Below are 14473 nucleotides of genomic sequence, written 5' to 3' on the forward strand. Positions count from 1 at the left end.
CCGACGCCCTGGAGCTCGCATCTCCCAAAATACTTTGAATCAATTTCAAGTGAATGTTGTAAATGAAATATGAAGGTGATCTGAGGAGAGTTTTCCCCATCATCTCTTTCTTCAAGCACACTGAGCTGTAAATAAAATGATTAATTATATTAAATAGACCAGGGGTTGGCAACCTACGGCACGGCACGCAGAGGGATAATCGCTGGCACGCAAGCAATAAGGAAAACTGTATAATGACGTACAGTTTGATGTAATAACTTCTCATAGTCACACAGCCTGTTAGGAGCTACAAATACTAAGAAAGTGTGAGAATTAACTTGCATGGATGCACGTGCAAACACTGCACATACTAGGTGCTTCAGATCAAAGCCTCGGTCTAACAGCACTCGTCAATGTCAAAATCACTGAGATGGCCAATCAGATCAAAGTAGGCGGGGTTTACTGTTCACAGAAGCAGAGCGCGAAGCGTCAGTTTAACGTTAAAGAGAGTGAGGTAAGATGAAGCTGCAAATCAATTAACATTAGTCAACTTTTAATAATACGTTTTACCATAGAAATGTTAAATGACCTAAAGCTATATCCAGTGATGAAAAATTTTCTGAAATATGGCCATTTTGAGAGAAAGAAAGTGGGGGGGGGGGGGGGGGGGGTAAATTGTCTCTCTCTCTGCAGACAATGAAGCGATTTTGCCCCTTTGTTGTTGAGAAATATAATGTAGCGATTCAGTATCGATTAATAAAAGTAGCGTGACAACACTCTGAATGCTACTTTTTGCACAGCACGATCTCAGATCTCTGTGTGCGAGTGGTGTGTGTTGTGTGTGTGTGTGTGTCTGTGTGTGCACGTTCATCAATTAAAGCAGTGCATTAACGTTGATTAAACGTTAAAAAAACGTTTTTTTAATCGTATAATAAAAAATTGTGTATGTACCGTTTAAATACAGAATTATATCGGGGTGTGTGTGGGGGGGGCTGTGTTGGCACAGTGGTTAACCATAAAAATAAAAAATGGCACGTCATGCCGAAGAGGTTGCTGATCCCTGAAATAGACATACCTTTCCATTTCATTTGTAATCTATACATATTCATTTTAATATTTTTACTTCAAAATCAACATTTCTTTTGTTCTCTTCAGTAAAGGAACTTAACAAGCATATGAGAGTGAACATATATAGACAGAAGGGAACAGCAAATGCTAAATGCAAATAATAAAATGCAACTGATAAAGTAAACATGTATCTTTAGAAAACCAAAATATATGATCTTATCATTGCATCCTTTGTTTTTGACATGAAATCAAATAACATTTGACATTGTCTACAATAATCTACAGACTTTAGTGCTAATGCATCTGTCATTTAAGATTGATTAATGGGTGCAACATGAAGAGATCATATAGAGATCCTCAAAAATCATGAACAAAAGTAAACAAAGTTAAACAAAATATGACCCAGAGAGGATATTAAATACAGTTTCACTTCCACTAAGGATGGATATGGTTTAGTGTTGAACACAAATGCTTTCTATGTAGTGAAGAGCATGAAACCTTAGAAATGTTGCATTTTAAAAACAATTAATCAATTACATCCCTGCATCTTGGAGTTCAACTGATTTGCAAATGATTTGATTATAGTGAGTTTAAAAATATAAACAAAAACTTCCATCACGTTTTTTTTTCCATCAAATGATAAGGATGTTTCTAATTATATTTGTGTATCAGCTTTAATGCACTTATCAAAATAACAAAAGCAGTCAAATGTCAAAGTTTTGGTTTTTGTGACAAAAATAAGTATTTAAGATTTATTATTAAACTTAGTCTGAAAACCATTTGCCTTTTATAAACAGATATATACTGTAAGTGAATAAATAATTGCATGTTACAGATATAGCAGAAAAAATCTGGATCATGTTTGCATTTTCTTCTGTTGCTGGCCATAATTGAAATCAGGATTAGGTATAAAATAATGTCACATACTGTATGTGAAAATGAGTTGAAAATTGAACAAATGGTTGCAATGTGGCTCAGATTCAGACATGAGTCATGTGTTTGTGCTGTTTTTCTGCTGATTAAGACAGAATACAAGACTTCTTCACCTTGTAAATGGTTCTCAAAAGCAAAAATGCTACAAAAAGCATCATATCTTGTGAGAAGCTCAAGCAAAACAGACACTAGTTTTGGAATCAACAGCCCAAAATAAGTTCATTCATTTATAGCTTGATTTTCCATGTTTGATCACATCTTCTCCATAGACCTCCACCTCACACAGAGTAAGAAACCTTGAATCTCCAGAAATGATCAGATTCACGTATCGACCCTCCATATTGTTACAAATGTAGGTGGAGGAAACACCAGCTGGAATGCTAGATATCACAGCGAATCTAAAGAGTCAGAGAAAACATAATTTAGACTTCTAGTCTTTCTTTATGTGTGTTTTCAGGGATTTTTATGGATATTAAGCCACCGAAAGAGGATCGATCTCACATGGGATTGTTGTTGCCGTTGTTCTCCAGAGAGTTTCCGATGCGAATCTCCGCTCAATTTATTTGTTCAGGACAGCATTCTGATCTGTTTGTAATTACGACGCTACTTACTCTGTACACAGAACTCAGATCCACCCTCCACCAGGGGTTAGTCTGAAATTTGGTTGAGGAACATGCTGACCATGATTTTGTTAATTATGGATTGAAATCAATGGCATGTTCAGCAGACCAGAGGCCATAAATTTATGACTGTGTGACGTTTCTTCCAGCTGCCAAATTATCTGGAAGATGACACAATCAAGTCAAGTCACCTTTATTTATATAGCGCTTTAAACAAAATACATTGCTTAAAAGCAACTGAACAACATTCATTAGGAAAACAGTGTCAATAATGCAAAATGATAGTTAAAGGCAGTTCATCATTGAATTCAGTGATGTCATCTCTGTTCAATTAAATAGTGTCTGTGCATTTATTTGCAATCAAGTCAACGATATCGCTGTAGATGAAGTGTCCCCAACTAAGCAAGCCAGAGGCGACAGCGGCAAGGAACCGAAACTCCATCGGTGACAGAATGGAGAAAAAAACCTTGGGAGAAACCAGGCTCAGTTGGGGGGCCAGTTCTCCTCTGACCAGACGAAACCAGTAGTTCAATTCCAGGCTGCAGCAAAGTCAGATTGTGCAGAAGAATCATCTGTTTCCTGTGGTCTTGTCCTGGTGCTCCTCTGAGACAAGGTCTTTACAGGGGATCTGTATCTGGGGCTCTAGTTGTCCTGGTCTCCGCTGTCTTTCAGGGATGTAGAGGTCCTTTCTAGGTGCTGATCCACCATCTGGTCTGGATACGTACTGGATCAGGGTGACTGCAGTGACCCTCAGATCTGGACACAGACTGGATCTGGTGGCCACGGTGACCTCGGAACAAGAGAGAAACAGACAAATATTAGCGTAGATGCCATTCTTCTAATAATGTAGCAAGTACATAGGTTGTTATGGGAAGTGTTTCCGGTTCCGGTTTACCTAATTAATGCAGCCTAAAAATCCTTTAATGGATTTGGATAATAAAAGCATATTAGTTTGTTATGTGTATGCCAGGTTAAAGAGATGGGTCTTTAATCTAGATTTAAACTGCAAGAGTGTGTCTGCCTCCCGAACAATGTTGGGTAGGTTATTCCAGAGTTTGGGCACCAAATAGGAAAAGGATCTGCCGCCTGCAGTTGATTTTGATATTCTAGGTATTATCAAATTGCCTGAGTTTTGAGGACGTAGCGGACGTGGAGGATTATAATGTAAAAGGAGCTCATTCAAATACTGAGGTGCTAAACCATTCAGGGCTTTATAAGTAATAAGCAATATTTTAAAATCTATGCGATGCTTGATAGGGAGCCAGTGCAGTGTTGACAGGACCGGGCTAATATGGTCATACTTCCTGGTTCTAGTAAGAACTCTTGCTGCTGCATTTTGGACTAGCTGTAGTTTGTTTACTAAGCGTGCAGAACAACCACCCAATAAAGCATTACAATAATCTAACCTTGAGGTCATAAATGCATGGATTAACATTTCTGCATTTGACATTGAGAGCATAGGCCGTAATTTAGATATATTTTTGAGATGGAAAAATGCAGTTTTACAAATGCTAGAAACGTGGCTTTCTAAGGAAAGATTGCGATCAAGTAGCACACCTGGGTTCCTAACTGATGATGAAGAATTGACAGAGCAACCATCAAGTCTTAGACAGTGTTCCAGGTTATTACAAGCAGAGTTTTTAGGTCCTATAATTAACACCTCTGTTTTTTCAGAATTTAGCAGTAAGAAATTACTCGTCATCCGGTTTTTTATATCGACTATGCAATCCATTAGTTTTTCAAATTGGTGTGTTTCACCGGGCTGCGAAGAAATATAGAGCTAAGTATCATCAGCATAACAGTGAAAGCTAACACCATGTTTCCTGATGATATCTCCCAAGGGTAACATATAAAGCGTGAAGAGTAGCGGCCCTAGTACTGAGCCTTGAGGTACTCCATACTGCACTTGTGATCGATAGGATACATCTTCATTCACTGCTACGAACTGATGGCGGTCATATAAGTACGATTTAAACCATGCTAATGCACTTCCACTGATGCCAACAAAGTATTCAAGTCTATGCAAAAGAATGTTGTGGTCAATTGTGTCAAACGCAGCACTAAGATCCAATAAAACTAATAGAGAGATACACCCACGATCAGATGATAAGAGCAGATCATTTGTAACTCTAAGAAGAGCAGTCTCAGTACTATGATACGGTCTAAATCCTGACTGGAAATCCTCACATATACCATTTTTCTCTAAGAAGGAATATAATTGTGTGGATACCACCTTTTCTAGTATCTTGGACAGAAAAGGGAGATTCGAGATTGGTCTATAATTAACTAGTTCTTTGGGGTCAAGTTGTGGTTTTTTGATGAGAGGCTTAATAACAGCCAGTTTGAAGGTTTTGGGGACATGTCCTAATGACAATGAGGAATTAATAATAGTCAGAAGAGGATCTATGACTTCTGGAAGCACCTCTTTCAGGAGCTTAGATGGTATAGGGTCTAACATACATGTTGTTGGTTTAGATGATTTAACAAGTTTATACAATTCTTCCTCTCCTATGGTAGAGAATGAGTGGAACTGTTCCACAGGGGGTCTATAGTGCACTGTCTGATGCGATACTGTAGCTGACGGCTGAATGGTTGCAATTTTATCTCTAATAGTATCGATTTTAGAAGTAAAGTAGTTCATAAACTCATTACTGCTGTGGTGTTGGGAAATGTCAACACTTGTTGAGGCTTTATTTTTCGTTAATTTAGCCACTGTATTGAATAAATACCTGGGGTTATGTTTGTTTTCTTCTAAAAGAGAAGAAAAGTAATCGGATCTAGCAGTTTTTAATGCTTTTCTGTAGGATATGTTACTTTCCCGCCAAGCAATACGAAATACCTCTAGTTTTGTTTTCCTCCAGCTGCGCTCCATTTTTCGGGCTGCTCTCTTTAGGGTGCGAGTATGCTCATTATACCATGGTGTCAAACTGTTTTCCTTAACCTTCCTTAAGCGTAAAGGAGCAACTTTATTTAAAGTGCTAGAAAAGAGAGAGTCCATAGTTTCTGTTACATCATCAAGTTGTTCTGAGGTTTTGGATATGCTAAGGAATTTGGATACATCAGGAAGATAACTTAAAAAGCAGTCTTTTGTGTTAGAAGTGATGGTTCTTCCATACTTGTAACAAGAAGTAGAATTTACAATTTTGGCTATATGAATTTTGCACAGAACTAAATAATGATCTGAGATATCATCACTTGGCTGAATAATTTCAACACCATCAACATCAATTCCATGTGACAGTATTAAATCTAGAGTATTATTTCGACAATGAGTAGGTCCTGAAACGTGTTGTCTAACACCAATAGAGTTCAGAATGTCTATAAATGCTGATCCCAATGCATCGTTTTCATTATCAACATGGATATTAAAATCACCAACTATTAAAACTTTATCTGCAGCCAGAACTAACTCAGATGTAAAATCACCAAACTCTTTAATAAAGTCTGTATGGTGCCCTGGTGGCCTGTATACAGTAGCCAGTACAAACATAACAGGGGATTTATCATTAACATTTGTTTCTTTGGATAATGTTATATGAAGTACCATTACTTCAAACGAGTTATACTTGTAGCCTGCCCTCTGAGAAATCCTGAAAACGTTGTTATAAATTGAAGCAACACCTCCACCTTTGCCTTTTAGACGTGGCTCATGTTTATAACAGTAATCTTGGGGGGTGGACTCATTTAAAATAATGTAATCATCAGGTTTTAGCCAGGTTTCTGTCAAACAGAGTACATCTATATTATGATCAGTGATCATATTATTTACAAAAAGTGTTTTCGTAGAAAGGGATCTGATATTCAATAAGCCAAGCTTTATCATTTGTTTATCCATATTGCTTCTGTTTTTTATTTGTTGAACCTCAATTAAATTGTTAATCTTAACTTGGTTTGGACGTTTTTTGTTTTTTCTAGTTCGGGGAACAGACACAGTCTCTATAGTGTGATATCTAGGTGAAAAAGTCTCTATGTGCTGAGAATTAACTGACCTCTGTGACGGGAGGCAGCTAGCAGACGGTCGGTTTAGCCAGTCTGTCTGCTTCCTGACCTGGGCCCCAGTTAGTCAAGTATAAACACTAAGACTATTTGCCATATTTCTAGAGAGAAGAGTGGCGCCACCCCAGGAGGGATGAAGACCATCTCTTTTAAACAGGCCAGGTCTGCCCCAAAAGCTCGTCCAATTGTCTATGAAACCTATGTTATTCTGTGGGCACCACTTAGACATCCAGCCATTGAGTGATGACAATCTGCTATGCATCTCATCACCACGGTAAGCAGGGAGGGGACCAGAGCATATTACAGTGTCTGACATCGTGCTTGCAAGTTCACACACCTCTTTAATGTTATTTTTAGTGATCTCCGACTGGCGAAGTCGAACATCATTAGCGCCGGCATGAATAACAATCTTACTGTATTTACGTTTAGCATTAGCCAGCACTTTTAAATTTGCCAAGATGTCAGGTGCTCTGGCTCCCGGTAAACATTTGACTATGGTGGCTGGTGTCTCTATATTCACGTTCCGTACAATAGAATCACCAATAACTAGAGCACTTTCATCAGGTTTCTCAGTGGGTGCATCACTGAGTGGGGAGAACCTGTTTAATGTTTTGATCGGAATAGAAGAGCGGTGTTTTGACCCACGACTACGCTGCCTCACCGTCACCCAGTTGCCCTGCTGCTGGGGCTCTGTTTCCGGAACCGAACAATGTACAGGAATCCCTGAGCTAGACGCATCCAAAGCCGTATCTAGAGCCCTAACATTAGAGCCCATACATGGCCGTGAATAAATCACAGTATTTGAAATTTATGACTCTTTAATTTATTACTTCTACTTTCATCTTATAATTATTCTGCATGTGATTTAATAGTAATATTGCAGCATTCTGCAGGTACAAAGTTTTATTTGTTAAGGCCACAAAGGCCCTACACCGGTTTATGTCCACTTTCCTCCAAAGTGTGGGCATACTGTGAGGACTGCTGGGGCCCTAGGTCCACATTTTCAGCTGGGATGCTACTTTGGAAAAATAGAGGGCACACTTTTGGCCCACAGTATTCCCACACTGTCCCCACTGTGCCCACACGCAGCCCACGCTGTCCCCACACTTTCCCCACTGTGCCCACACCCAGCCCACACTGTGCACACACCCAGCCCACTGTGCTCACACCCAGCCCACACTGTCCCAACACTGTCCCCACTGTGCCCACACGCAGCCCACGCTGTCCCCACACTGTCCCCACTGTGCCCACACGCAGCCCACGCTGTCCCCACACCCAGCCCACTGTGCCCACACCAAGCCCACACTGTCCCCACACTGTCCCCACTGTGCCCACACGCAGCCCACGCTGTCCCCACACCCAGCCCACACTGTCCCCACACTCTCCCCACTGCCCTCACTGTGTACATACCTGTGGTCATGTTATGGGCCCACAATTGGTCCTATTGGGGGACCACTCAGATTTGTGTTGGCCAGCCCAAACTCAACCCACACTTTTGGGCTGTCCCACTCGGGCCCCGCATTTCACGCCGGTATTGGGGCCCACAGTGGGCTGCCCACACGGGCAAGATTTTTTGCCCGCAGTGGGCCCACACGAGCCCCAAAGGGGCATGTTTGCTGGGGGCTTCGCGCCCTTCTTGCCACTTCCCGCCGAAACGGGTGTGGCCCAACCTATAAAAGGAGCTCGAAAAGGCTGACTCACCTGATTTTTCATCTCTTCAGCGAAGCTCACGCATCGCTGGATCACGGAGGAAGCAAGCGCCGTCTGAGAAGCATATCAGCGGGACGAGCCATTCTGAAGCTGCTGGCCTCGCCGCCTTCCACTGTCGTTCCTGCTGCGCTGTCCGGCGCCTATATCCTTTGTATCCTTTATATATCCTGTGTGTGTTCGCCCTGCGACGCACACTCACAAAAGAGCTGCGTCTTTTTAAAGATGCCCTCGTGCGGCTCGTGCAGAGCCCCGCTCAACGAAGGAGATCGTCACGTCATCTGCGTCTCCTGTCTGGGTGAGGACCATGCAGCGCTCGCGCTCGCTGACGGCAGCTGCCCTCATTGCGAGCTACTGCCTATGGTGACTCTGAGGACTCGCCTGGCGTGCTTCTCGAAGCTTGCATCATCCGCTGCGCCCCAGCACCGTAAGAAGCGCCGCTCGCAGCGCCTACCGGAACCGCCTCCAGCTCAGCCGAGCTCGCCGGTTCCCTCCGCTTCGCCGGCCTCCCCTGCATCGCTTCCCGATGTTCAGCGTCAGCTGTCTGCCGACGCGTCATCCGAGGAGGTGGATCTCAGGCCCGCGTCGGAGGAAGAGGACACGTGCTCTCTGCTTGCTTCGGACAATGAGGGTTGGGCGAGCTCCGTGGATCTCGCGCCCTCTGCTCAGAGGCCCAGCAGACGGGGGGATATCGATAAGGAGCTGATGCGAGTGCTCGCGCTGGCCGCGGCGAGCCTCGGCCTCGAGTGGTCTGCACCAGCGCCCCCTTCACGTTCCCGGGTGGATGGTAGCTATCTCCCGGATGAGCGTTCTTCATCAAGCTCAAAGCACGCCCCCTTTCTTCCTGAGCTTCACGAAGAAGTGGCGAAAGCTTGGAATGCTCCATTTTCGGCGAGAATCCGTTCATCTGTTTCGCCAGCATTCTCCACACTGGACGGTGCTAAAAACAGAGGCTACCTGTCACTTCCGCCGGTGGAACAGGCTATAGCAGCGCACCTTTGCCCGCCCTCTGCTGGACGGCAGACTAAGGCGGCGTTGCCATCCAAAGCCTGCCGCATGACGTCATCGCTGCTCGCACGGATCTTCTCTGCTGCTGGGCAGGCTGCGTCTGCGCTACACACCATGGCCACGCTGCAGATTTTCCAGGGCGATCTCCTCCGCAAGCTGGATGAGATGGGACCTGAAGCGATCTGTCTCACGGACCTGAGGAGTGCTTCGGATCTTTCCCTCCACGCTACTAAGTCCACTGCACAGGCCATGGGACGGGTTATGGCTTCCGCTATGGTGGCTGAGAGGCATTTGTGACGCTTTCTGACCTCAAGGAGTCTGAGCGCGCTGCGTTCCTCGACGCGCCGCTGACTCCTGCTGGCCTCTTCGGATCATCTGTCAACGAGTTTGTGGAGAGATTCGCCGGAAAGCTTCGCAGGCGTTCAAGCACTTCTTACCGAAGTGCTCCGGTTCTGCAGCTAGCCGCTCTAGACCGGCCCCACAGAGCTCTCAGTCACGCCCACCGCCTCCAACTGCGTCATCGCGTCAGCGTCAGCAACGCAGCTCGGGACTCCGTTCTCGCTCTTCAAGCCATTGCCCCGCGCCGCGGAAGCCGCGGCAGATGATTGCGGTGAAGACAGAAGCCCCAAAAACATCTTAGCACTGCTGGGAAAGCGCCGGTGTACGAGTTCCGCTGCGGCCGAGCTCTCACCCAAGCGCGCCGCTGTTACAGTTCCAAGAGTTGTGACTGCCTCAGTGTCTTCTGCAATGCGCAAGCCTGCACGAGTGCCCGCTTGCCTGCACACAAAAGCCGTTATCACGGCTACCCAGATGTTTCACGAAAAGAGTGTTTTTTCTGGTGTTCCGGCCACGGCCGATGGTGCTATAAATGTAGTGACGATGCCCACTCCTCAGTGCCCATCTCCACATGTAAGCACAGCCCTGCACACAGGGCCTGCGCCCATAAAAGCGACTTAAGACGATCGCGCACACTGCATAGTAAGCGTGCCCACCCCTCAATGCCCACAATTACTATGTCACACGCGTCATGTGGTTTCTGTAAAAATGAAACCCGTGCACGCTCGTCTGGCCACGGCCGATGGTGCTATAAATGCAATGACGATGCCCACTCCTCAGTGCCCATCTCCACATGTAAGCACAGCCCTGCACACAGGGCTCGCGCACATAAAATCGACACAGATCGGTCGAGGGCACCGCATAGTAAACGTGCCCACTCCCCAGTGCCCACATACACTATGTCACATAAGGCGCGTGGCTTCTGTAAAAACGAGGCCTGTGCACGTACGCTCTGCACAGACAGACAGCGAGTTGAAAGTGGTAAATGTGCACATATGCAGCCCACAGTCACTTTCAGACATATCGAGTCCCACGGGACCTGCTCAGCCCTCCCCCAGTCGGTTAAGCACCGAGACGGGTTCGAGGAGGAGCGATCTGCCCGCTGTGATCAGCGCGCTCCCCGCCTTAAATGCGCAGCACGCCGGAGCGCCGCGGTTGCCCAGTCAACAGTGCACGCTTCGCATCCAGCCCTTAGCCATTCATGCAGATGCATGGTCAGCGCTTCCAGGGGTTTCGGATTGGGTGCTAGGCATTATAAAGAGAGGCTACTCGCTACAGTTTTTTCGAAGCCCTCCGCGATTTTAAGCGCGTCGAAACTACGGTCAAAACAGAAGTAGCACACATACTTCGGGCCGAAATATCAAAACTGTTGAGCAAAGGGGCTGTAGAGCCTGTGTCTCAAGCTCAAAGCGAGGGGGGGCTGTACAGAGGATACTTTCTGGTGCCCAAGAGAGACAGGGGTCTCAGGCCCATACTGGATCTAAGACAGCTGAACAAGGCATTGACGAAACGCAGTTTCAAAATGCTTACGACCAGGAAGCTCCTCGCGCAGATTCACAGAGGGGACTGGTTTATGTCAATAGATCTGAAGGACGCATATTTTCAGATACAGATAGCGTCAAACCACAGGCGATATTTGAGATTCGCCTTCGAGGGCCAGGCATACCAGTTTACAGTCCTGCCGTTCGGCTTGTCCGTGGCTCCTCGTACGTTTACGAGGTGCATGGACGCAGTGCTCGCTCTTCTCAGACTCTGAGGCATGCGAGTGCTGAATTATTTGGACGACTGGCTGGTTCTGGCCCGAACACGAGCGGAGCTCGTGGACCACAGGGCCGTTTTACTCGATCACCTCGAGAAGCTCGGCCTCAGTGTCAATTGGGCGAAGAGTTCGCTGAACCCCAGTCAGACGATTCTGTTTTTGGGTATAGTACTGAACTCGTGTTCAATGAGTGCGCGGCTGTCACCACAGCGCGTGATGGGCATTCAGCGCGCAGCGAGTTCTTTCCGCTGCGGCGCGACTGTGTCGCTCAAACACTGTCAGAAGATGCTGGGCCTCAGCCGGAGCAGCTGTTTGTCTCGTTCGGTGGACGTTCCAAGGGAATGGCTGTTTCGTGACAGACTCTATCCAGATGGATAGTTGACGCCATAGCGTTAGCTTACGCTTCCAGGGGCCTTCAGTGCCCGTTGGGCGTCAGAGCACACTCCACAAGAGGCGTCGCCTCGTCGTAGGCGTGGTCTACTGGGATCTCCTTGCAGGATATATGTATGGCGGCAGGTTGGGCCTCGCCGTCTACATTTATCAGGTTCTATAACCTGGAGGTTCCTGCCTTGCAAGCAAGGCTGCTGTCGGTATAGTAGAAACAGGGCCCTGAGGGGAATTCTGAGTTCATGAGCGCTATGCGCTGCCGACTGTTATATGGGCAGTATTGCGTAAGACCCGCATTGCCACATTGGTCAGGCCTTGCCTCGGCTGTGTGATGTCATATTGCCGCATCTACGGATGCTGCTAGATATGGGACGGACGGCTTCCCCCCTTTCTGTCCTGGACTCTCTGTGAGTCCCTCAGGTGACTGTGCACTGTAAATCCTGGGCGTTGCTTCAGGTTTATTGGTGTGTGATCCCTGCGCGCACGGCGTTTTACATTGGGTTCCCGTAGCGTCTTAGCTAAGACGCAGTACGAGAGAGCTCTCGTAAGAGAACGTACTCGGTTACTAAACGTAACCTCGGTTCTCTCTAGAAGAACGAACGAGTACTGCGTTCTCTGCCGTGCGCACGATTCACTCTGGTTCGCTTCGGCGATGAAATAAATCAGGTGAGCCAGCCTTTTCGAGCTCCTTTTATAGGTTGGGCCACACCCGTTTCGGCTTATTGGTCTGATGTTGCATCAGCCTGCGCTCGATAGGCTGTGCAGTTGCCGCAGAGCAAGCCAATGAGCGAACGAGCCGTCTCGCCTATGGCTGTGTACTGCTGCAAATGCGCTTTACAAAAATACAAAATTAAGGATAATTTTTTGCTTCAGTATTTCGTGAAAAGAGACTTTTCCCGTAGCGTCTTAGCTAAGACGCAGTACTCGTTCGCTCTTCTAGAGAGAACCGAGGTTACGTGTAGTAACCGAGTATGTTTTATGCTCACAAGGGGAAAAAAAACAAAAACAAACTCAGTATAGCTATATTTAAGCTAACCAGGGGGGTATTCCAGAAAGCTTGGTTAACTTACCATTTGCTAAACTATAACCTCTGGGTTGATTTACCCCAAACAGGCATACCATGAGTATGTCGGTTCCAAAACACCTGAGAAGAGTTAGTTTAATCAACCTCTGACTGGTTACCCAGAGTTAATGCGCATGCACGGTGCATGTATAAAGACATTTTCAATGGATCTCAGATTTCACGAGTCACCATGGAAACTCAAAGCGAAAAAAAGAGAGCGGCGTATTTCACAGAGGCGGAGTTGGAAGTTTTAATGCATGCTTATGAGGAGTTTAAGCCAATAATATTAAAAAGAAGCAATACAGCTGCATCGGCTAAAGCAAGAGAGCTGGCTTGGCAAAAAATAACGGACAGAGTAAATGCGTGAGTGTATTAAATTACAAATTTGGTATTGGCTCCCGTTTTATTGAAATGCAAAATAATGATGTATGACTTATACATCCTTTTGAATATGTTATATCACTATGAAAGCATTTACTTTTCCTGCCATTTATTTCTTTAGCTTGAAATAATAATGTATATTTCTTATTTAATAAGGTGTAATCCTTCTGGAGCCACAATAACTTTAAGCCAAGTCAAAATGAAACACAAAAACATTCTGCAAAAAGGTAATATTTGATTACACAATTACTGAACTATTATTATAACAGGATTTAGTATATTCATTCTAGTCATGCAGCTAACAGAAAGAAGACTGAAGCCTGTCTAACTGGCGGGGAGGCCACCACCACCTCCCCTCACCCCATCTGAGGAGCTGGCTCTGTCCCTTAATAAAGGGCGACCAGTGGTTGCTGGCATTCCAGGGGGCAGTTCATCACACATACTATGCACCACAAGTGATGGTGAAAAAAGGGTGACATGTAAGTTTACCTCTATGATTTGTTTTGATAAATTACTATCTCTGTCACTTAAAGGCCTTTTGAACAAGATTAATTTTGTATGTAGGCTTATTTTATTTAACTGCATATGATGTATTATTTTCTTTGATAATATTGAGAATTGAACAGGTCGTGTGTTCTTATAGATACTGATGGACGGATTGTATTATTAGACTCTCCAGAAAGAACACAGTCTGTCACAGTTGTAAGTGATTTGTTGTCAGGTACTTTTAGGTTTTTTATTTTTATTTTTTGCCAAATAATGTATACTTGAATATTTGTCTTGTAGGATGAAGATGATGATGACGATGAAGAGACCACATCTGCTGTGACAGAAGTGGACAATGCTGGTAGATCCCCTGAGGTATGATCCATACCATTATGATGTATGGCCCCTTTTTGCATTAGAGTAGCAAACTGTCATTGTCCTTTCATAGTACATACCTAGGGATTTGCCCAGTGATGAGGGTCCTTCAGCCTCAGCACACAATCTAAGCAGGGTAAGAACTCCATATTTGAATTTTATTGTCTGACCAAACAATCTCATTTATTACATTTTTCCACCTTAGTTGCCAGCAAAGGAGCTGTATAAGGTCCATCTTCAAAAACAAATAAGAAAAAGTGACATGGAGATGGACCTTATACAGCTTCAAATGGAAGAGAAAAGGCTCCTTATTAAAAAAGCAGCACTTGAAATAGAATTACTTGAGAATCGCCTTAAGGTGAGAACTTGTCTGAA

At 45.0% G+C, this 14473-nt stretch overlaps 1 long non-coding RNA gene across 1 annotated transcript; it reads left to right on the plus strand.

Annotated features, from left to right (window-relative positions):
• The first annotated feature begins 12832 nt into the window (after positions 1-12832).
• Positions 12833-14234, plus strand: LOC132100221 (uncharacterized). Its single transcript, XR_009423098.1, has 6 exons — positions 12833-13219; positions 13394-13464; positions 13536-13716; positions 13881-13939; positions 14024-14098; positions 14172-14234. It is a non-coding gene; the product is annotated as an uncharacterized LOC132100221 (long non-coding RNA).
• Positions 14235-14473: the final 239 nt, after the last annotated feature.

This window comes from Carassius carassius, chromosome 2, assembly GCF_963082965.1.
Source record: "Carassius carassius chromosome 2, fCarCar2.1, whole genome shotgun sequence".
Classification (NCBI taxonomy): domain Eukaryota; kingdom Metazoa; phylum Chordata; class Actinopteri; order Cypriniformes; family Cyprinidae; genus Carassius; species Carassius carassius.